Below are 25,635 nucleotides of genomic sequence, written 5' to 3'. Positions count from 1 at the left end.
TATAATGCTAGTACAAACATGGAATGGTACAGCTGCTTTGGGACAGTCCTCAGTAACTAAGCAAAGTTAACAAAAGAACCAGGAATTCATTCCCAAGTCCATATTCAAGAGAACTGAAAATGTATGGCCACACAAAAACTTATAAATACATATTCATAGCAGCATAATCCTTAATAGCCAAAAAACAACCCAAATGTCCATCATCTGATGAATGGACAAATTAAATGTGATATCTCCATACAAGAGAATATTATTCAGCAATGCAAAAGGAATGAAATACTGATACACGTCACAACATGGATGAACCTTGGAAACAACTGGCTGAGAGAAACTAGACACAAAAGGCCACATATAGAATGATTCCACTTGTGTGCAATGTCCAGTGTAGGCAAATCTATACAGGCAGAAAGTAGATTTTTTAGCCCACAGTTGACAGGGGCTAGGAGGAGAGGAAATGGGGAGTGACTGCTAATAGTTACCAGGTTTCTTTTGGAGGAACTGAAACTGTTTTGGAATTAGATGTACCACTCTGTGAATAATCTAAAAACCACTGAATTATACCCTATAAAAGAGTGAATTTTATGGAACGTGAATCATTTCTCAATAAAACAGAATGTTATGACCATTCGAAGAACAATCTGGAAGCACTTTGTGATACTAAATATGTGTATCCCTATGATGCAGCAATCTCACTCTTGTCTAAACACTTCTGATAATCAGATGCATAGGGGTATATACATGGAGATGTTTATTGTGCTGTTTTTGGCAGCAGGATGTTAGAAACAATCTGAAGGTCCATCACTAGGGAAATAGATAAATAAAATGGGGTGGATGTATACTATCAAACATCATGCAGCTGTAAGCAGCAATGAGCCAGATGGACATTTGCACTACAAATAGATCATACAAACAGAGAATAATAAAAAGAAACAGAACAAGACCTATAGCAAGCACCATTTATGTAAATTGAAAATACATAAATACAATATATTCTTCAATGATGCATGCAAATGCAAGAATATAGCATTTTTAGAATGGCCACTAGTGGTAGGAGGGGGCAGTGAGAGTAATGATTCAGGAGAAAGGGGGAAAATAATAAAACAGAAGCAAAGCTAAGGACATGTTAATGTTGATAATGTGCCATGAATGAAAAGTATAAATAAGTCAACTCTCTGCCCTTGAGGTCCAATGAGAGAAAGAGAAAGAGGACGATAAGAAAGGGGGTGGATGAGGGGCACAGGAGGGCATAAACAAACTAGATCAGATGCCCTCCAAATTCTAACAGATTTTCTCCAAAAGGTGGGATTGTGATGGGGTTTATTTCTCCATTTCTTAAAAAATTTTTTAAACATTTTCTAGTTTTAAAAGATTTAAAAATGGCAGAAGTCTTAGGTGGCTCTTGAGTGACATTTAAGGGCACCTTGATGGTACGGACAACCATAGAATTACAACCAGTACCATTCCCTTGGGTCATTAAAGTGGATTAAAAATGACTGCCCTGTGAAGTGTAACCTATCACTGCCTCTGTCCATTCTTATCAGATCTGTCCTAGCCTTGAATTGACATTTTGAGTACTCAGAGAGTCATCAGTGACCTGGATCCCACCCATTTGTAGTTAAATACTGTCATTCTGCTGAAAGAAAGGCATCTGATAGATTTCTGACTGACCTCGCAATAAGGTCATCTCACAAAAGGCTCAGAAATGAGTAAGAAGAAGGGCTCCCCAGGATTTTATTCAGGACCAGCTGGGAGAATTGAATGGGGGGGGCAAGCATCAGGAATATTGGAAATTCTCTTGGAGGATATCTTAGTACCTTGCCTGGCTCTCTGCTGGGGTAGCCCAGTAACCCACCACTGCTGAGCCACCTGATTGTAGAATTAACTCAAACCCAAGATCTGGTACCACAAAATTAGAGATGGGTTTGTACTTCCTGGTGTCTCACTGTGTTGGCTTGGTGCCTGGTTCCACTACTTGGTAACCAGATCCTTGTTACTATTATCCTGTTTCATTTATCTTCCGGGTGCTCTAGTTTCCCCATGACTAGGATGCTCCCCAGTTTCTCCAAGTCCTGCTCCCTAACCCTAGATCACATGATTTCTTGCTGTTGACTGGTTTTCTACTCCATTCTGGAAGGCCTAAATGATCTCAAGGTCTGGTCTTAGAGGTGATGACAGACCTCTGCAAGAAGGCAGAAACAAAGGATGGCCTCAACGGGTCTGTGTGATGGCAGATGGAGCCCCAAAAGAGTTGAGCCTTGAGAAACATGCTAAGGCTGAAAAAGGTTCAAGTTGGGCAAAGGGATGGGGCCACATTTTAATCAATGTTTTGAGCAAGAAAAACAAAGAAAGGGATAGGCCCACAGCTTTGGGCAGATGGTTCAAGTTAACAGATGGCAGATAGAAAGCAGCACTATCTTTATTTTTATTATATTCTTCAACACAGTGCTGTAAGACTAGGGATAGGCATGTGTTATTCAAATTTTCAGAAAACAGAAAGAGGTCAGTTTTAGAAACTACAGATTGAGTCACTTATCATTACAATTAAAAAAAAAAACAACTAACAATCATGAAACTCAACATGTGTTGACTTAGTACATGCCAGGCATAATATTGTCTGCTTTTGACATATTATTTCATTTTAATCACCACACCAAAACCATGAAGAAAGTATTCGTATTCTCAGATGAGGAAACTGAGGCTCAGAGAAAGTGAGTAACTTGCTTTGTTTGTGTATTTTTGTGCTTAGTCACTCAGTTGTGTCTGACTCTTTCGACCCTGTGGACTGTAACTTGCCAGGCTCCTCTATCTAGGGGATATTTTTCAGGCAAGCATACTGGACTGGGTTGCCACTTTCTCCTTCAGGGGATCTTCCCAACCCATGGATTGAACCCAAGCCTCTGGTGTCTCCTGCATTGCATGCAGGTTCTTTACTCGCTGAGCCATCAGGGAAATCCTAACTTGCCTTAGTTCACAGCAAAAATAGCCAGGGTTTCAAACCAGGTGTTTGACAACAAAACTTGTGTTCTTCAAATTCTAAAACAGATTGCTCATGACATGGAGAAAATAGAGTGGTGTCCATTAGGAGCCCACATGAGTTGATTAACAGCAGCCAGTAATGCCAGACTAAATTGGAAAGTTTTACCCAGAAAATTCAGGAAAAGGCTAGAGGCCAGATATCCCTTGACTTAATAAGGCACAGGGTCTGCAATGTCATTGTGAATCATAAGAAGAAAAGCAGCTTGGTGGACAACAGTTTAGACAGACTTGTAGCTGGATTGATCATTTCCTAAAAGTGCTCCTCAATCAACAGAACAAACTTCTGAGCAGGAAGACCTTAGTGCCCTGCCAAGGGACCCTGAGTTTGCCCTGTCCTAGTCAACCATTTTATCAATGACTTGCCTAAAATATGTATGGCATGTGTTAACTTGCAGAGGACACTAGGGATAATTATTACACTGGATGACCGATTTGAAGAGTTTTTTTAGCTGAAATGTCCATTTCCTAAAAGTGTTGTTCAATTAATGTATATGAATCTACTCAGACAATCTTTGGTGCCTTGAAAATTGATTGATATTGCCTGGTCCTATTCATCGATTTATCAATAATTTTGATAAAATATGTGTGACATGTTTGTCAAATTGCAGAGGACACAAGGGATAATTATTGTAATAGTTGACAGAACTAAAATTTGTTCTACAACCCAATCAAAAAGTGGGCAAAAGACTCAAAAAGTGGACCAAAGACCCAAACAGACATTTCTCTAAAGAAAACACACAGATGGCTAATAAACACATGAAAAGATGCTCAACTTCACTCATTATTAGAGAAATGCAAATCAAAACTACAATGAGCTATCATCTCATGCCGGTCAGACTGGCCATCATCAAAAAGTCCACAAACAGTAGAGGCTGGAGAGGGTGTGGGGAAAAGGGAAACCTCTTACACTGCTGGTGAGAATGCAAACCGGTACAGCCACCACAGAGAACAGTATGGAGATTCTTTAAAACACTGGGAATAGAACTGCCATATGACCCAGAAATTCCACTGCTGGGTATACACCCCCAGGAAACCAGAGTTGAAAGAGACACATGTACCCCAATGTTAATTGCAACACTCTTTACAATAGCTAGGACATGGAAAAAATCTAGATGTCCAGATGAATGGATAAGAAAGTTGCAGTACATACACACAATGAAATATTTCTCAGCTATAAAAAGGAACACATTTGAGTCAGTTCTAATGAGGTGGATGAACCTGGAGCCTATCATACAGAGTAAAATAAGTCAGAAAGAGAAAGACAAATACTGTATATTAACACATATATATTAAATTTAGAAAGATGGTACCAATGAGCTTACATGCAGGGCAGCAAAGGAGACTCAGATGTAAAGAACAGACTTTTGGACTTAGTGGGAGAAGGTGACGGTGGTATGATTTGAGAGAATAGTATTGAAACATGTACATTACCATGTATAAAATAGATGACCAGTGCGAGTTCAATGTACGAAGCAAGGAACCCAAAGCTGGTGCTCTGGGACAACCCAGAGGAATAGGGTGGAAAGGGAGGTGGGAGTGGGCTTCAGGATGGGGGGATACATGTATACCTGTGGCTGATTCATCTTTATGTATGGCAAATACCATCACAATATTATAAAGTAATTATCCTCCAATCAATATAAATTAATTGAAAAAATAAATAAACAAAATTTGTTCTAAAAATCTCATCAGGATGGAATGATGAATCAAAACAGACAAGATGAAGATCAGCAAGAAAAAAATTGAAGTCCTTTTTGTAGGTCTATAACACCACTTAGGAAGACATTGGGGAGAAGCTACCAAACTGTCCTGTGACACATGCCAGTTCATATGCCAGTTCATGACACATACACAGTTCAGTCTGATGATGTAGTTGCCAAGTATAAATTAAATCCAGGACAGTTTTAATAGTGTCATGATAAACAGAGGTACTATTTTTTCCACCCTCAGCATTAGACATACTAATTTTGTTTCTTGAAATATTTTTGAATAGGATATTTCGTTGTCGATTGCTGTATAATAAATCACTCAAAACTTACTGGCTTAAAAAAAAAAGTGTATTCTTATCTCTCACAATTCTCTGCACTGATTGAGCCTAGATCAGTGGTTCTTCTGCTGGTTTTGCTTGGAATCTAGCTTGCAGTTGCAGTCAGTTAGTAGTTAGGTCTGCCAATGCTCTGGACAAGAGTCCTCCATGGGCAGGACATCTAAGATGGCTCCTGCATCCACAGAGGTGATGCCTTAGTTCTCCTCCATATGGCATCCCATCCCCTGGGGCCTTTCGTCTTCAGCAGCGTAGCCAAACTATTACATGGTGGCTAGCTTCTAAGAGCACAAAGATAAAAGCTGCTCATCTTTCTTAGGGCTTAGAACCAGAATTGCCACAGTCACTTCTGCACATTCTGTGCAGGTCCAAGAAGAGCCAAAATTCAGTACGGAAGAGAACATGAAAGAATACCAGGAGGTATCATTATTGGAGGTCATCTTTGGAATCCATTGGAGGAGGACAATCATGTTTATAATGAATATTACTCTAAAATTCATGCATAACATGAAGGACAAATAAACTTGGGAATTTTAGCAAAGACATGATGTTTTGCAAGTTCACAGCAGGTGTTTACAAATTCTTGGAGGACTGTGTACAAAAGAGAGCTTAGATATATCCTGTATAGCCTCAGGGGACAAAATGAGGAATAGAGGTATGTTTTAACTCAATTGCTAAGGACCTACTTTGCAGGGATTAGGAGAGAAGCTTCTGTTTGAATAGGAAGTTATATTAGTAACCTCTAAGTCTCCTTTCAACTCTCAAAATCTAAGCTTCTAATCACATGCCTCCTTCTGTTAATCATTTCTTGGTACGTTAGTCCTATCCCTAGACTAAGCCAGATTTTAAATTGAAGAAGCTGGATAGATGGGTAAAAAGACTTCTGGACTAGCTTCTGGTCTTAACTTTGCCAACAGTTATCTACTGTGTGACTTTGGATCAGTCAAAGTCCCTGGGTCTCAATTTCTTCATCTGAAAACAGAGGGGATTGCATTTTAACCTCTCTCCCAGCACAAGTAAGTATAATAAATGGAATCTTTGATAGGCTTACTTAATAATAAAATGGAAATTAAAGTAGACAAAGTACTTTAAATACTGCCTGGGCTATTGTCAGTCCTTAATAAATATTAGCTCTCATTATTTCCATTTTTGTTCAGTCATTGAGTTATAGCTGACTCTTTGCATGCAACCCTATGCAAAGCACACCAGGCTTCCCTGTCCTTCACTATCTCCTAGAGTTTACTCAAACTCATGTCCATTGAGTTAGTGATGCCATCCAACCATCTTGTCCTCAGTTGCCCCCTTCTCCTCCTGCCCTCAATCTTTTGGAGCATCAGGGTGTTTTCCAGTGAGTTGTTTCTTTGCATCAGGTAGCCAAAGTATTGGAGCTTCAGCTTTAGCATCAGTCCTTCCAATGAATATTCAGGGTTGATTTCCTTTAGGATTCACTGGTTTGACCTCCTTGCTGTCCAAGGGACTCTCAAGAGTCTTCTCCAGCACAAAAGCTCGAAAGCATAAATTCTTCAGTACTCAGCCTTCTCTATGGTTCAACCCTCACATCCTTACATGACTACTGGAAAAACCATAGTTTGACTATACAGACCTTTGTTGACAAAGTGATGTCTCTGCTTTTTAATATGCTGTCTGGATTTGTCTTAGCTTTTCTTCCAAGGAGCAAGCATCTCTTAATTCCATAGTTGCAGTCACCGTCCACAGTGATTTTAGAGTCCAAGAAAATAAAATCCGTTACTGCTTCCACTTTTTCCCCTTCTATTTGCCACGAAGTGATGGGACCGGATACCATGGTCTTAGGTTTTCTGCTGAGTTTTAAGCCAGCTTTTTCATTCTCCTCTTTCACCTTCATCTAGAGGCTCTTTAGTTCCTTTTGCTTTCTGCCACTAGGGTGGTATCATTTGCATATCTGAGGCTGTTATTTCTCCTGGCAATCTTGATTCCAGCTTGTGCTTCATCCAGCCTGGCATTTCACATGATGTACTCTGTATATAAGTTAAATAAGCAGGGTGACAATATACAGCCTTGACATACTCCTTTCCCAATTTAAGCCAGTCCGTTGTTCCATGTAAAGTTCTAACTATTGCTTCTTGACCTGCATACAGGTTTCTCAAGAGGCAGTAAGGTGGTGTGGTTTTCCCATTTCTTGAAGAATTTTCCACAGTTTGTTATGATCCACACAGCCAAAGGCTTTCACATAGCCAATGAAGCAGAAGTAGATGTTTTTCTGGAATTTTCTTGCTTTTTCAATGATCCAACAGATGTTGTCAATTTGATCTCTGGTTCCTTTGCCTTTTCTAAATACAGTTTGTACATGTGAAAGTTCTTGGTTCATGTACTGTTGAAGCCTAGCTTGAAGGATTTTGAGCATTGCCTTGCTAGCATGTGAAATGAGCACAATTGTACAGTAGTTTGAACATTCTTTGGTATTGCCCTTCTCTGGAATTGGAATGAAAACTGACCTTCTCCAGTCCTGCGGCCACTGCTGCATTTTCCAAATTTGCTGGCATACTGAGTGTGGCACTTTAACAGCATCATCTTTTAGGATTTGAAATAGCTCAGCTGGTAGTCTATCCCCTCCACTAGCTTTGTTCGTACTAATGCTTCCTAAAGCCCACTTGACTTCACACTCCAGAATGTCTGGCTCTAGGTGAGTGACCACACCATCATGGTTATCATGGTCCTTAAGATCTTTTTCGTACATGGTTATTTCCATGGTTATCATTATTATAATATTTTCCAATTCTGCAATTATGTATACAATAGAATTGTGAGTTGCTTTAGACCTTCAGTTCATTTGCTGTGCTCAATGGTGATCAAAAAATGACTCAGAATCATTTCCTGTCTAAGTCTCTTCACCTGGTAACCAAGAGCCCTTCATGCCCTTGTATAGGGCAAGCCCTTCATAAATAATTGGATTAAATCTGAAGTGGCTCCTCTCTTGCTCTGTGCCCACCAGAGGGCACCAAAGAAAAAGAACAAATCTATTCTCAGATAAGGTACCAAACACAGGAAGATAGGGCTTCCCTGGTGGCTCAGTGGTAAAGCATCTGCCTGCCAAGCAGGAATCTCAGGGGATTAGATCCGTGGGTCAGGAAGATCCCTCAGAAAAGGAAATGGCAAACTCCAGTATTCTTGCCTGGAAAATCCCATGGACAGAGGAGCCTGGCGGGGTATAGTCCATGAGGTTGCAAAAGAATTGGACACAACTTAGCTTTTGGAAGTCTCCTGTTTCACCCCATCCACCAAGAACTCAACACAAAAGAGGAAAGGGGATTTCCCCAGGTTAGCAAGTACTAAGTGGTTGAAAAGTGAAAGTGGAAGCCACTCAGTTGTGTCTGACTCTTTGAGACCTCATGGACTATACAGTCCATGGAATTCTTCAGGCCAGAACACTAGAGTGGGTAGCCATTTCCTTCTCCAGGGGATCTTCCCAACCCAGGGATCGAACCCAGGTCTCCCTCATTGCAGGCGGATTCTTTACCAGCTGAGCCACCAGGGAAGCCCAACAAGTGGTTAAGTCCTCAGAAAAACAAGCCTGTGATCTCAGTCCTCGTTCTCAAGTCTTTGACCTATGGTAATTTTTATGTTTCCATGTTGCTTCCTTAGCGATAAAGCACTGTAAACTCAAGATCCTCTGTGGCCTCAGTTCTCTCACAGCATAGTCTTGGGTTTGAATCCTGACTCTACTCCTCACCAACTGTGTGGCCATGGGCAAGTTACACAACCTCTCCAAGATTTGGAATCGTGTCTTATGATTATTATGGTTATAATAATTACACTTCTTTCAAAGAGTTGTTGAGAAGAGTAAATAAAAAATTGTAGTGGAAGTAATGTAATGGAAAATGCCCTGTGGCATTTTACGCCTTGAATTTACAAGGTGCCTTCATAGCTATAAATACCTATTTTTGTAAAAAAATTTTTTTCATCTAAATGAATTGAAACTGAAATAATGTAGGTCTCAAACTCAGATGCTTTTAGGAGCCAGCCATTTGAAAAAAGCTGCCTGGATATACAATAACAAGGACTTCTAGGGATTGTGGCAAACCACCGAGTTGTGGCCATGGGAGATAATTAACCTTTACCAGGAGAAAATTCAAGCCTGGTGTTGCCAGATCTTCCAAAATATCAAGAGAAATTGGCAATCTGGGTTTTTATGTGCAAAGTTCTGATTTTTTAAGAAATACTGTACAGACCAAATGAAATCCAGACCAGCAGCTTGTTATGCCTGCTTTCAAAGCTAATTTTAGAGTTCCATATGCAGACACACAACACACTAGAATTGAGAAGCTCAACCCAACAAATTCAGGAGAAGAAATGCTGCCTCTAATTTGGAGGGAATGTGCCAATAATACAAACACACAGGGTTGTTTTTCCAAGGACCTTACTCAGCAGACACATTGAACCCTTGGGTTCAATTTTGCCATCTCTGGTATATCCTCCAGCATTCCTTGATATCTTTAGTTTTTCTGCTCATTCCATGCCTGATACCGTTTAAGTTGCCACAGTCTTCCAGGTTGCCTATAAATTATACATTCCACATGATATATAGTTTTTTCTTTATAAGGTAGAAAATAACATTTCACAATTTTATAAATATAACATTCATTTTTATTTAACAGCTACCTTCATTAGATATTCATTGAAAAAAGTCCTCTGTAAGCAACGACTAGATGGGAAAAGGGGGTTCAGTTGTGTAGAATCTTTTTATATCAAACTCTCAATACACAGTAAAAATAAAAGTCATTTTGTGCCAGTCAACAAAGGAAAATAAACTGTGAGCACATCAGACTAGCAAAGAGAAAATGCAGTATTAAGTGAAAGTGAAAAAAGGGGGCAGTGTGAACTAGCAGAATAGTTCAATCGAAACTTCTTAAAGACCCTTAATTGTTTTCAGCTCTCTACCTGGACAGGTTTAAGCCCTGCAGTTTTTGCCTAATTTTCATAGAGCATCTCCACCACATCTCCCTTCCTTTGTGGAAGAAGGACTGATTGAGAAACCTGTTTTTTTTTCATTGGTTTACAATTTTGCGAAATGTCCTTGGGCAAACTCAGCCTGGTGGTTTTACTTATAGATTGCTGTGTTTCAGGCTACCCTTTGGACATTGTGAGAAGACACTGACCTGTGTATAGCCTTTTGTTTAAACCTGAGGTTTCCAATTAGCACGGCCAAGATATAATTATGTTGACTTGGTTCTGTTATGATTTGTTTCAAAGAAGCTTTTATAAAGTCAGCCAGAGAATGTTAAAGAAACACGCCATAGCCAAGTCAGTGAGAGTGGCACCAAGTTAATGAAACAAGGAGACAGTGAGGCGGGGTAGACGTGACAGGGATTGAGTGAGAGGGCCTATGAGCACAAGGCGTCCTGTAGTCTAGACACTCATGTCTAATGAGGAGAGAGACAGGAAACCAATATCAAGGGCTTGTGTGTGCCCTGCCTTCCCCTTGTCATTTTGATATGGAAAAGCCAGTGTGATACTAAAAGAGATTAAAAATAATTTTACATGCCAAAGAAAGTGAGGTTAATTTTTATGAGACACAGTAAAGAACGGTGGAAATAACACCAGAGACTCAGTCCTCTTGCTTGTTAACTGTGGTCTTGGACAAGCTATTAACTTCTTTGGGTTTTAATCTTACAATCTACAAAATGAAAGATTTAGAAGACAAAAGTCCAAGGACTCCTCCAGATCTGATGGTGTCTTGTCTGGCATTTTCTCCAATTTTTTTAATTTTGAAAAATTTCAAGTCTATAGAAAAGATAAATGACTTAAAGTAACATCCATATACTCTTAACTTAAGTTTACCAATTGTCAACATTTTGCTGAATTTGCTTTAACTTTCTCTGTTGCTATCTATCAATCAATCAATCATCTTTCTATTCATATACAGAGGAAATACAGGAGGAAAAAGTATATATTTCTATCATCTGTTATTAAGGCATTTAAATTAAGTTGCAGACATTCATGACATTTCATCACTAAATAGTTCACCATGCATCTCCTGAGAATAAAGATCTTCTACATAACCACAATATCACAATCACATCTAAGAAAATGACAATTCCACGGTAAAGAATCCACCTGCAATGCAAAAGATGCAGCTTCAATCCCTGGGTCGGGAAGATCCTCTGGAGAAGGAAATGGCAACCCACTCCAGTATTCTTGCCTGGAGAATCCCATGGACAGAGGAGCCTGGCAGGCTACAGTCCATGGGGTCACAAAGAGTTGGACACAACTTAGCGACTAAATAACAGCAATAATATAATCTAATATCCAATTCATATTCATATTTCTACAACTGTACCAAATTCTTGCACTGATTGTTATGCTTTTGGCCTTTCAGGCCATAGTGTTTCAAAACAGTGAACAGTGCTCCTCTTTCTCTTTGTCCTTTGTTTAAACTTATATATGTTGACTTTTTGAGAAATTCAGTTATTTTTAGAACATTTGCACACTCCGGATAAGGCAGATTGTTTCTTTGTGGTGTAGTTAACATATTCCTCTAACTCTACACTTCCTGTACACTGAAAGGGCTGGCAGCTTGATCAGATTCAGATTAGACATTTCTGCCAAGACGCATCTTAAGCAATTTGTGTTCTTCATGTTGCTTCACGCCAGGAGTCACACAATGGGTTGCCCCAGTATCTGTAATGTTACGTTTGGCCTCTTAGTTAAGGTGGTGATGGCCAGATCTCTCCAGAGTAAAAGTACATTTCTTCTCCTTTGTCATTAGTAATCTGTGGGTTAAAACTGTGGTGCCATATGAATAGACTGTCTTAGCATCCACTGAGGAATGAATTCATCATTATGTTGGGATTGCAGGGACTGTCATTTTATCCTTCCTTCTGTTTATTAACAACCATTCTTTTGTGAAAATGAGCTTTCTTTTTATTCTTTCTTCTCTCTCTTTCTGTTCTCTGTTCTTCTCTCTCTATTCTCCCTTTCTCTCTCCCCTTCCCCGTGCCCCCTCACCCTTTCCTTCTCCCTCTCTTTCAAATTACTGTGGTCTCATAAATTTCATATATAATTAATGTGTTATAAACAGTTACATTCTTTGTTCTTTTCAATGTCCAAATGGTCCCAAATGTGGCTACAGGAAGAGCCTTTAAGATAGATCCTGAATGTGTTTTATAAGAACACGCTGGTTTTTAAGTTTCTCCTTGTTGTCTAGCAATACAAAATATTTCTGATTAACTAGATACAGATTCAGCCATTCTCTAAGGAGTCCTTTTTCTTTTTAATGGAAAATGATATTGGCATCAAGATCTAGGCAATAAGTGTGCTCATTGCCACTAAGTGTCATTACTTGTAAGTCCTTTCAAGAGGGTAAAGCTAGGAAACATATATATATATATATATACATATATATATATATATACACATGTATATATATATACACGTGTATATATATATATATGTATATATACATATGAATTCCTATATTCAACTTTAATATAAAAGGTTTTTTCATAAAACTTTTTATTTTCTATTTTTATTTATTTTCTCTTAAAACCTTGACTCCTAATACTATATCTACTTACATGTTTTTTCTTTAATATTGATATATAGTTTCAAAATTGTAATACTAACATTACTAACAACTAATAGGCATACTAAATCTTTAGTTGCCTTTGAATTCCTTTTGTTAAAGTAGATTCCACTAAGGGATGGTGAGCCAAGCTCCTAATACTTACTAAATTTTACTTGAATCAATTCTTTTCTCTGTGTGGTTATTTTATCAATATGATATACAGCTAGATTTATTTGTTTTTTTAGTCATATTCCAATTTAGAGTTTGATTTTCTTTTAATTTAATTTTCCAGATATATAATATACATCCTCCTGTATCCACTCCTTCTACCCCAGTCCCACTGCTCCTCCTTATAAATATTAATACTTTCTGGTTTATCCCTTGTGTGTGTGTGTGTGTCTGTCTGTCTGTCTGTCTGTCTGTGTGTTTGCCTGTTTTTGTTTGTTTGCTTGCTTTGCAAAACACACCTTTTCCTTTCTTCCTAGGCAAAGGATATCCTACTATACATGTTTTTCTACCTTGCTTCTTTCACTAAATCGTGTATCCTAAAAGTTACTCCAAATTCATTCATAAAGATCTTCTTCACTCTTTTTCCTGTATCACTAGATATTTTCAAAGGAATATTTTCAAAGTGAGACTTCAGAAAATAAGAACTAATACGTACTTGACACTGTGTCAGAAGATTTTAAAGGCGGAAATGGAGATCAAGTGAACCAAGTTCTCTACTTCACAGCTGTGGAAACTGAGGCTCAGAGGGGTGAGATGACTGACCCCATGGAGCAGATGCTGGCCTCAAGGCCCAGATTCCCCATTAGGACTGCAGAGCTAATCCCAGAGGCCAGGAAAGACACTGTGAAAGCCCACTGCTAGCATTCCCTCTGGGATTGCCCTGCTCCAGAGAGAGCTACCTCAGCAAAGATCCCACTCCCTCCAAGGTAAGCCTGCCTCCACAGTCAGGCTGATGTTGAAGGTGTAAGGGTATGGAGAAAATGGAACCTTCTTACACTGTTGATGGGAATGCAAACTGATAACCACTATGGAGAACAATATGGAGATTTCTTTAAAAACTAGGAATAAAACTATCATACAATCCAGCAAGCCCACTACTGGACATATACCCTGAGGAAACCAGAATTGAAAAAGACACATGTATTGCAATGTTTGCTGCAGCACTATTTACAATAGCTAAGACATGGAAGCAACCTAGATGTCCAGATGAATGAATAAGGAAGTTGTGGTACATGGACACAATGGAATATTACTCAGCTATAAAAAGGAATGCATTTGAGTCAATTCTAATAAGGTGGAGGAACCTAGAGCCTATTATACAAAGTGAAGTAAGTCAGAAAGAGAAAGACAAATACCATATATTAATGCATGTATATGGAATCTAGAAAGATGGTACCTACGATCGATCCTACGTGCAGGGCAGCAAAGGAGACACAAAGAACAGACTTTTGGACTCAGTGGGAGAAGGCAAGGGTGGGATGATTTGAGAGAATAGCATTGAGAAATACACATTACTATATGCAAAATAGATAGACAGTGAAAATTTGATGTATCACACTGGGCACCCAAAGCCAGTGTTCTGTGACAGCCTGGAGGGACAGGGTGGGGAGGAAGGTGGGAGGAGGGTTCAGGAAGGAAGGGACACACGTATGCCTATGGCCAATTCATACTGATGTATGGCAAAAACCATCACAATATTGTAAAGTAATTAGCCTCCAGTTTAAAAAAAAAAAAAAAAAGCCAAGTCCCCTTAGCCCCAACTCAGGACATTCTGAAGGGCCACTCTAGCTCCAAAATCCCATGAGGTAAGCTGAGCCCTTGTGACTGTATCCTAGCCCCACTTCTCTTCCACCCAGTCCCATTTCCTGACTTTCCAGGCTTTGAACCCAAGGACATGCCCTAGAAAAACCTACATATAGGTCTCTATCTCAGGGTCCACCTCTTAGGGAACCCAACTGGAGACACCCAAAGTCATCCAGTTATGAGTAGAATCAAAAGTAGACACCAAATCTTCTGACAATAAATCTGCTATATTGCACTATCATATCACCTTTCAGTTCTTTATCAATTCACTTAACTATTTAAAAAAAAAAAAACATGGATGCCAATAGTCAAAATTTCTGGGGCAAAAGAGTCTCTATCTTTAGACTTCAGTTCAGTTCAGTTCAACTGCTCAGTCGTGTCCAACTCTTTTTGACCCCATGGACTGCAGCATACCAGGCCTCCTTGTCCATCACCAACTCCCAGAGCTTGCTCAAACTCATGTCCATTGAGTCGGTGATGCCATCCAACCATCTCATCCTCTGTCGTCACCTTCTCCTCCTGCCCTTAATCTTTCCCAGAATCAGGGTCTTTTCAAACGAGTCAGCTCTTTGCATCAGGTGGCCAAAGTATTGGAGTTTCAGCTTCAACATCAGTCCTTCCAATGAACATTCAGGACTGACTTCCTTTAGGATGAACTGGATGGATCTCCTTGCAGTCAAAGGGACTCTCAAGAGTCTTCTCCAACACCATCTTTAGACTTAGTTACCATCAAAGATAATATTTTATTTTTGCTTTATTTAAAACACATTGTGTAACCCAGATACCAGCTAAGATCTCTCAATGCTTTGCCATTTGGCTAAGACTCGCTCAAAGTCCCACTCCATGCTATGTGGAAATAGAAAACTTTCCACGAGATTTCTGAAAATTCTCAAAGAGCTTATATTCTTAAAACAATTTTGGCTCTGGTTCCTGCTTCTAAAATTGCTGTGTGGCACATAATAGGCACCAATAAATATTTATTGTTTGTCAGTCAAGAAATTCTTCCTTCTTCTGAGAATAATGCCCCCTTCTTTTGGGGAAACAACTTCTTTTCCCTCATCTCTTTCCACACTATAACATGTGATCCAAAGGAGAGTAGCTGTCTTTTTACACATGGATATTTTAGCTGTCATGTTTGGCTCAGAGATGAACATAGGACCTGATCCAAATCAATTAAAACTCCCTTCTGGCTCAGTGGTAAAGAATCTGTCTGCCAATGCAGGAGACGCAGGAGACCCTGGTTAGATCCCTGGGTTGGGAAGATTCCTTGGAAGAGGACATGGCAACCCACTCTAGTATTCTTGCCTGGGAAATCCCATGGACAGAGGATTCCAGTGGGCTATAGCCCATGGGTCACAGAGTCAGACTGACTGAGCACACATGTGTACTGCATGTACGCTAGGGGGCTCTAGAAAATTGGAACAAAAGGAAAATAGTCTTTTCCCCTCTGGCAGAAAAGCTCTCTGAGGATAAGAGCCTGGAAGCTGCTGCTAGGTCAACCCCTGCTGAATGAAGTTTATCTGCACTAGGAATAAATAATGCCAGCGAACAACGATCAAGAGGGAAATCTGATGGTGTCTGAGTCCCTACAAATGAATCTCTAAAGCCAGCTCTATATTCAACTTTTCCACAATATGAACAGAAAAAAAATGACGTAGTTGTCAATAGAGCAAGCTAAATTACCTCCCCAAAAGATGAAGATGATGATAAGTTGTAGTAACTGTATTGCAAAAGGAATGTAGAATTAGAAAATAACACATTACAAGATCAAGGTGAAAACTGCACAATAGGTAAAGAGGAGGTTTCAGATTAGGAATTTCTACTGTGTTCCACAGTTCATTCAAATGCAGCCTGTAATGGGAGAACACGCCCTCCCTACCTGACTGCTGTTCTTTCCTCACCAGGAAAACTTGTGATTCAAAAACAAGTCATGGTCTCCTCCAGAAGGAAATTCAGTGGTTTCTCCTATCTAACCTCCCAACCCTACTTCTTTTGCTAAATACTTATCAAGCAAGTTTCAAAGAACTAGGAGGGTTTCTATTATCTATGCCCCACAGAATAGTGACCTTTCAGTTAGCAAAATGGCCTTAAGTTGGCTGTCTGTATAATCAGTTTCATCAAACAGTCACAGCTGGAATTGCTGGCTCCAGGGCTTTGGGAAGTGGAGGTTTCATCTTTTATAAATTTTGATACTGCTTTCTCTTTCTTTTTCTAGAAGGGGAAGAAAGGTTTAGCCCAGTTTTAAATGCCAGAGGAAGAAGATCTTTGTTTCAGTGGAATTAATTTGCAAAATCATTCTTTTTGGATTCTAGGCAGAGTAACTTGCTGAAATGATGGACCCAATATGTAACTCATGACAGCAACCTCCTAACGTCAACCCCTGCCTCCCCACCATTTAGCATCCCAGAGGTGCTATTCAGAAAAGTCCCACCAAAAGCCTCCCCATACTGGGGCCTATGAGTTCTTTCAGACAAAGGGTCTTTTGGCCATGATACCAAGTCCTTCCTCGACAAAGAGTGTAAGTCCAATTAACTAGGTTACTGCTGGAGTCTTGAGCGTGGACACTTTCCTAGTGATACATCAAAAATCCTCCAGGATTAACTCTTCCTGCCTATAGGGGGACCATAAAGAGATGGAAAACACCACTTTATACACCAAACACTAGCTTATCATCTGTGTACTTGTGCTCAGTCATGTCCAACTCTTTGTGACCCCATGGACTGTAGCCCACCAGGCTCCTCTGTCCACGGGATTCTCTAGGCATGAATACTAGAGTGGGTTGCCATGCTCTCCTCCAGGGGATCTTCCCGACCCAGGGGTATAACCCATATCTCCTGTGTTTCCTGTACTGCAGGCAGATTCTTTACCACTGAGCCATCTAGGAAGCCCTCATAGCTTATCATATTGATTTTCAAAACGTAAAGTTCACGAGCTTCGATTTCTGCAACCATATGATGAAGAAATAGAATACTACCTCAGAAGGTTATTTTGCTCAGGGAACACTGATTGAGTAAGCAAATCACTGAACTAATTACTTTGCTAACTAGATGAGTCAGAGTTCTTGGTTGCAAGCAATAGAAATTCAATATGATTAACTAAAGCAGGAAGGGAGTCTAGGCAAGATACCAAGGAGCTCAGAGAACTGGACCGAAACAGAAGAGCCAGCCCAGGAGTGTGGGCTGGAACCTAAGCAGCAGGAAGACAGCCAAGGTCCTGCCACAGATGCAGTCCCTTCGCATGCAGGGCGCGCACCTCCTCCCTCTGGCCGCCCCCGCTGCTGCTGGGCCCTCAACACTGTGCCAACTCATTTGCTAATACAATGCTCCTGTCCAAAAAGAAATCGAAATCACATTCTATTTCTGGGATACAATTCTGTACTTTTGGGTCTCTTAGCTTCCTCATCCAATGTTTCCAAAATGTGTGAATTCAAATATGTGAAGAAATTACCGCAATTTTGAAATGACCATTTCTTCTACTACCTGAGAAACACCTGCTTCTGCCAATGATTTGGACCTTTTTCTGAAGATTAAAACTCAATATTGAAAAAAAAAAAAAAAAAAAAGATGGGCAGACAGATGGACAGATAGACAGATAATTCATAAAAAAAAAAAAAAAAAACAGCTGAAAGAAATATGTCTCAGGCACCTGACTTGAGCACCAAAGACTTGGAGTCAAATGTGACGGATTTTTTAAATTTTAATTTTCCTTTTTCACACCAGGATTTTATCTACAGAGACAAATGGTTTCTGGCAATTATCTCATGCAAAAGCTTTAGGTTTTATATGGAAGGTGTTACATGAGATAGTAGACCATATCGCCAATTATGGTTTCACAAACTCAAAAAAGCCTTTAAAAATGAATGAACCTCATGCAGAATGTTTTCTAAAGGCGAATTTTTATCCCAGAACTGTTCTGCCAGCCATACTGAGGACAGAGCCCAGGTGCTTGGGCTCCTCCAGTGCAGTTTACCCCAGACACAGCCTAAAGAATCTGGATGTACGCTCAGCGGTTGCCTCCAACAGACCTCCCCCTCCAGTGCTGGTTGTGCTAGAGTGAGGCTTTGGCATGGATGTGCCCACCATAAATGGATGAACCAACCTCCAAACATGTTCCCACAGCGCTGGGTTTAGGCCTCAGACTCCAGACAGGAAGGGGCAGATGGGCATCTTGTTCAAGAAGGTTTAAAACGTGACATGTGCTCGGGCCCAGAAAGCATCATGGGCCTCAGTAGTAGGAGGAGTGTCTGAAGAGGGAAATGCTGCTTCTTTTTTTCTGGAAAAAGCTCAGCAGCTGCTCCAACTCCAGCACAGTAATAAAGGTTCTATCATCCGAGAGGCAGCCTTTCAGCCATGGGGACACTTGGCAGAAACTGCATCACCAAGGGTGGGACTGACATTGGAAGCCAAGAGGTAAATCCTAAGTCATTAGTTCACACAGAAGAGAGTTGGGAGAGGCTATTAAAAAAAAAAAAAAAATACTGGAAAAGTTAGTCATTAGCAGTGAATTTAAATGCTTGTAAATACAACCAAAATGCTGCAAACCTCAATTCATTCCAAAGATTTGAGATAGGTTTTCTTTCTTTTTTTTCCATTTTAGGAAGAAGTCAAGATGAAGACAAAAATAAAATTAGGTTAGTAAGGTAAGGTGTGACATCACACAGTATTTTCCAGAAATGTAAGCCACATGACCCTGTCCAAGCTGGATGAATGAATGTCCATGCCTCTCCGCAAGGAGGTGCTGTTAGTGTGGGGAATGGGGAAGAGGCCTGACCAGCTCAGAAGAAGGAACGGTGGGACCTGGGTGGAAGCGTATTCCTTTCTTGGAAAGGTTTGTTTTCTCACATCCCCTTCTCCCCTGAGTGAAGTCTGCTTCCTCAGAACTAGGCATGGGCCTCACCACTCTGGGATGCCCCCCACTGCCTTGTAGCTCCCCCTGCCCTGACTCAGATACCCCTCCCAGCCCCTCTGGCTCCCAGAACACCTCTCACACCTTCATTCAAGGAGGTGAAAGATTTTGACTCTTCCGGAAGGAACACCAGTTACACAAGCAGGTGGGGAGATGGTCACAGTGTGTATGTTCCCTTCCTTTGTTTTTGTTTGTTTGTTGATGAGGGCAGAGTTGGGGGGGGGGGCGCTGAGAAGGACAACAAAACAGGGAATTCTCCTGTCCCTAGAATCAGATAGTTCCTAAGACTGGATCTGGAGGTAGAATTATTTTCCTCATAGAAGGGAGGGGAGGAAAGGAAGGGTCATCCCTCCCGTTCTCCCCAATCCCATACTCCCCACTTTCCCTTAATTCTACCTGTTCCCTCTGTGGCAGCATGCCTGGGACACAGGCTCTGGATCCCAGCCTAACTCACCATGGCCCTCCCATCCCACAGAACCCCACACCCAATTTAGGCCTGGTGCTCTGCCTGTCTGGCAGCTTTGTCCAGTGTGGGGGAAGGGAGAGGCTTGGGGTGTGCAAAAGAGTGCCTGGGAAAAGTCCTACAGGATGGCAACCAGCAGGCAGAGAGAGAATTAGGATTCCTGGGCACATCTCAGGGGAACTTAGTCTTGGGATCTAAATAGAGGGCAGAAGGCAGCCAAGGGCAAGGCAGTAAGATCTACAATTTTTGTCTTCAATTCGCAAGTGATAATGATGCCCCTGAGACTAACATCAGGATAACAACACACACACACACACACACACACACACACACACACACCATATTTGACTCTCACACCAACCTCTTGGCATATGTAATGACTGTCTCAATATTACAGACCCTGAAACCCAGCCCTAGGAAACTGAAATGACTTCCGCCAAAGAAAGTGCAAAACATACAAGAGAGGTTTGAATCTTCTATTCTCAGCACATTAGTGATAAACAACCCATGAACTTCAGCAATTATTGCTGATGATTAAGATTTACCAAAATAAAAAGAGGGGAAAAGATTATAAAGGAAAAAAAGATGTACGTTTTTTTTTCCTTTATAAAAGGAATCTCAGTTAAATCCCCTGATGTGAACTAATAACTGGAACTCAGTGTGATAATGGATATGATAAGCCATGTCTGATTAATAAATCCCTTACAAGTTTTGTTTGATTATTATAATCTAATAAGATCTATATACACTTATGATATTTTCACAAACTATATACTTCACAGCGTTTTCTTACAACATTATTTTTCAAAGAGATTAACATAATCAATTATTTTATAAGGTTTCATGGGCTCATGAAGCTTCACATGATGAAACATAAACCAAATACAAAGATAATCTTTGTTCCAAATTGTTCCTACATTTCAAATAAGGATGACAGTATCATGTAAGATAAATTGGCATCTTTATAGTTTTTTAAGAATCAGTTCCCCAAAGTGAGGTTGTTAGGACTTACAAACACACAGAGAGACAGACAGACAGACAGACACACACACACACACACACAAAGGTAGGGTGGTGAAAGTTGCTCAGTCGTGTCCGACTCTTTGTGACCGCACGGACTATACCGTCCATGGAATTCTCCAGGCCAGAATACTGGAGTGGGTAGCCTTTCCCTTCTCCAGGGGAACTTCCCAGCCCAGGGATTGAACCCAGGTCTCCCGCATTGCAGGCGGATTCTTTACCAGCTGAGCTACAAGGGAAGCCCACGAACAGGAGAGGCAGGCGGTCAGATTTAGTCACTCACACTGCCGCCAGGTGGAGGCAGAGTGCCACGGTCACAAAGCCGAGACAGGCGATGGAGAACTGGATGAAATTACAGCTTGTAGTTCCCAGTTCAAACCTTACAGATTTATGATCATGCTGCTGCTGCTGCTAAGTCGCTTCAGTCGTGTCCGACTCTGTGCGACCCCACAGATGGCAACCCACCAGGCTCCCCCGTCCCTGGGCTTCTCCAGGCAAGAACACTGGAGTGGGTTGCCATTTCCTTCTCCAATGCATGAAAGTGAAAAGTGAAAGTGAAGTCACTCAGTCGTGTCCGACTCTTAGCGACCCCATGGACTGCGGCCTACCAGGCTCCTCTGTCCATGGGATTTTCCAGGCAAGAGTACTGGAGTGGAGTGCCATTGCCTTCTCTGTTTATGATCATAAATCTTTCTATTTCTTATTAGAGATATTTACTGAAATATCAAGGCAAGCAAGCTATAAACAAACATTTAAAATAGCTCTCTAGAGAGGTTTTACAAATGAAAAATGTAATTATATGTTTCCCTTCAATCACTGAAAATTCCTTTTCTCACAAATACCTTCAGAAAAACATTGCTAACTCCTCCTTATGGTGCTTTAAATGTGAAACTCCCCCAAATCTGGATTATGTCTTGCAAAACTTCAGCTTGAGGGCTCTGACCTCTTTCCCAGAGTAAGAAAGAGGGGTGAAGGGAATTTGAACGGTGGTTGTGGGGAAGGCAACAGACGGTGACCAGCTGGCCTGTTTGACCAAGATGGTCCAGTTTTAGCAGAGAATGTCGCATATCCGGGAAAATCCCTTAGTCTCAAGAAGAGCAAAAATATATACATAGCTTCTCAATTCGGACTCTCTGCTCCAAAACATTCATTTCTTCTCATTAGGGAAAAAAAAAGCAAACGCCCTGTCATCTGATGAACCGTACACATCCCATGTATAGAAATCCTCCTTTAAGCATGAGTCTACTGCTAGGTCAGGGGTGTGTTTTGTATATTACATGGAGGCAGAATATACTGCAGACGTATAACGTGTGTGCCAATGAACGGTGATGCAGAGCAGCTGGGACCAGTATTGTACGTAAAAAGACAAAGCCTGTAAGAAGTCCCTCAGTTCCCCATCCTGACTTCTGAGGCTGACCCTTGAGGTCTCTGATGAGGCTTCCCTGCCAGGTAGAAGGGAAGTGGGAAGGAAACCAGCCTGGGCTGACAGCGGATGCTAACTCTGGAGCAAAGACCAGAGGCTCCAGGAAGGCTATATTTAGCCCAGCCCTGTTAATAGCTCACCCCCTTGGATATCCTCAGGAATGTAATAGGGAGAGTTTTCGACAGTGAACTGGGAGTGAAATAACATGGACAGGTTTATGACTTGAAAAGAAGAATACTTTTAAGGAAATGACCTAAAAAGGACAACTCCATGGGGATTAAATGAAAATGTTAATGTTATTTTGTGAATTGCTTTCCTGAGCAATATAGGTCCATTATATTCATTTCCTGTACCTTCTCACATAATTGGTTCAATCATAATTTAGCTTTTGTTTAGGACACACATTCTTTATCAAGTTCATGTTCTTGGTCACACAGCACTAGCAAAGCCTGCTCTATACACCTGTCACCTGCCAGGGCCTACTAATTGAGGAAACCAACAGAATGTGACAGTGTTCTTAAAAACACCGATCTGGTAAGAATTACTTCCAGACCCTCCAAAGAGCAGACCAGAGATGCTGACCACGGAGAAGGCAATGTCACACTAGGATGGTTATCTTGCCCTGGGGCTGCGAGTGGCACAATGAACAAATGCAGCCACAATGGAACACACACTATTAGAACAACACATTTATTTATTGAATCTGAGGCTAGGAAACAGAAGACAGCTGAGAAATATGGTTGAGTTACTAACTTGACAATGAATAAGCAGACTCTAACTTACAATTGCACGGGTGTGAGACTGCCATATGTTATGTAAATAGCCGTGTGTCCCTTTAAGAAAAGAAATGGAGTGAAGACAAAGCCTTTTTGTACTACTGACTGAGTCTACCTTGATCTTCAGAAAATAAAAAGGCACCTGGATAGAGTTTCCAGAGAAAATATAGGATGCCCAGTTACATTTAAATGTCAGATAAATAATGAAAACATTTTGGTATAAGTATGTCCCAGTATTGTATAGCCATGCATATACTAAAAGTACTCTCAGTTGTTTATCTACAGTTAAAATTTAACAGAATGCCCTGTATTTGTATTTGCTGAATCTGGTAACCCTACCCCTGGGAACAAAAAGGAAGGGACTGTGAGATGGAGAGAGGAGTCGTCACGAAGGCAAAGGAAGAGGAAGCTGACCGAGCATCAGTAACACCCAAGAGAGGAGAAGCCCAAACAGAGAAGAGAGTCCAGGAGCACAGAGAAAACATTATATACTCTTTCTCTCCTTAGAAAAGAACAGGATGTGATTAAAATGGAACAACTAGAGAACAAAATAATCTTGGAAATTTTCAGCGTGATACCAAAATACAAACTCAATAGAAGGCTTAGTTTATAAAGAAGAGTATCTCTCCCACAAAATAGAACAAAAAGACAAAGATCTGGTAAACACCACAGAAACTATAATAGACATAGAGAATCAATTCAGGAAGACCAATATTGACATTATAGATATTTCAGAAGATAGAGAACTGAAGAAAAATAGAGGAAACTACCAAAAATTAATATTGAAAAGTTCATGGAACTGAATAATAATAATAGCTAACATTTATTGGGTGATTACTATGTGTTTTGTAAGTATTAACTTATTTAAATCTTCAATCACCCTGAGATAGCCACTATTATTAGCCCCATTTCACAGATGAAGAAACTGAAGCACAGAGAAGTTAGGTAACTTGTGGCCAACAAGGCCAGGACCAAGATTCAAACCTGGAGGCCAACTCCAGAGCCCAAGTTCTTGAAGTCACTGTGTCTTAGTCCGGATTCCCTACAAAAATAGAGCCAAAGACACAGGTTTACCTGCTATCCCTTCATCTGGGAGGGCAATCCTAGGAAAGCAGGAATGAGGGAAAAGAGGGAGGAAGGCAGGAAAGGACGAAAACAAATACTACAAGAGAAGGTGCTCTCAGGCTAGCCATGGACTTGTAATAAGTATAGCTGGTTGTTTTACAGCCTCTTGACAAACCAACCAGGAGGCAGTAGGCTCCCTTTTCCACTGGCCAAACATTCCCATGGGGTTTAACCCTCCCTCCCTGCACTTCTTAGTTGTTCCATCTGCCCTTTCAGAGGCCACCAAAGAAGCCAGATCCATGGCATCCAGACAAGTGCACACAGGCCAGTAGCATGTCCGTGTGCTCATACATCTGCTGGCAGTTTCTAGGGCATTGCTTGGGGAGCCAACAAGCATGTGTAGACGCTGGGTAGATCCAGAGCCTCGGGCATCAGTGGGAACAGGGAATCCCTAGGGTAGGAAGTAAAAGACAGGTGGCATGAAGAATGAGGCAGAATCCTGCCTAATCATGCCTGTGAATGACAGGGAAGCTTGGAGTAGTTGCCACTGAAGGCCTGGCCAGCCAAGCAGATGATGACGGAGACAGAACTCAACAAGAACTGGAACTTCTCCTCTGGGGCCTTGAAGAATGTTGGTTGGTGCCAGGTGATCCTCTGGAGGGCTATCAGTAAATGGCAGCTGGACCCACCTGGAGAGATGCACAACTGGATTGGGCACATTTTTCTACGCTGAGTCCACAGAACTGAATACGGACAATGACTCTATCAATACAGCAAAAACATTTACTGAGGTGCTACCCAGTGCCAGGCACTATTCTAATGCTGCATTTGTGTTATTCATTTTAATCTGACAGCGGTATCAGGAGGTTCCTGGTGATTTTACAGAGATACTAGCACAGAGAGGGTTAGTAACTTAGCCAGCACCATAGCTGGCTTTTGATATAAAGCTCTGGGGAGCTGGTTTTGAATCCGGGTCATCTCACTCTGGCATCAGTTCACTTAACTATCAAAAGCCCACTGAATCATCAGCAAACACATGAGAAAACTTCCCCAAATGTGGAAGTTTGAAACATCAGGAATAAAAAGATGATTCTAAAAGTTTCCAGGAACACAAATCATAAGAAAATGAGACTCAGGATGCTTATTAGTCTTCCTAACAACAATACTAAATGCAAGCAATAACAGAGCAATGACTTCAAATTTTTAAAGAAAATAAATTTTCAACCTAGAATTTTACATCCAGTCAATTTGTCAAGTATGAAAACAGAATAAGGACACATACAGACACGTTTAGGCTCAGAAAATTGACACTTTTTTTCCTTAGAAAGTGACTAGAGGATGTGCACCAACCAGCCAAAGAAGTAAACCAAGGAAGCGAAAACATGACATTCTAGAGATAATAAATCTAACCTAGAAAATCCATTAAGAGAAGATCTCAGGTTGATAACTGTGTCACAGGACCAGAGAGCCATCCACCCATAACAAAGCTGGAAAACAGAGGGTTCACAAAAGAGTGTCCAGGAAAAAAGTAGACCCATAGGTGATACA

The sequence above is a fragment of the Giraffa tippelskirchi genome, chromosome 7 (assembly GCF_054371585.1).
Source record: "Giraffa tippelskirchi isolate mGirTip1 chromosome 7, T2T-mGirTip1v1.2.pri, whole genome shotgun sequence".
Taxonomy (NCBI): Eukaryota; Metazoa; Chordata; class Mammalia; order Artiodactyla; family Giraffidae; genus Giraffa; species Giraffa tippelskirchi.
Note: the sequence above shows the minus strand (reverse complement) of the source record.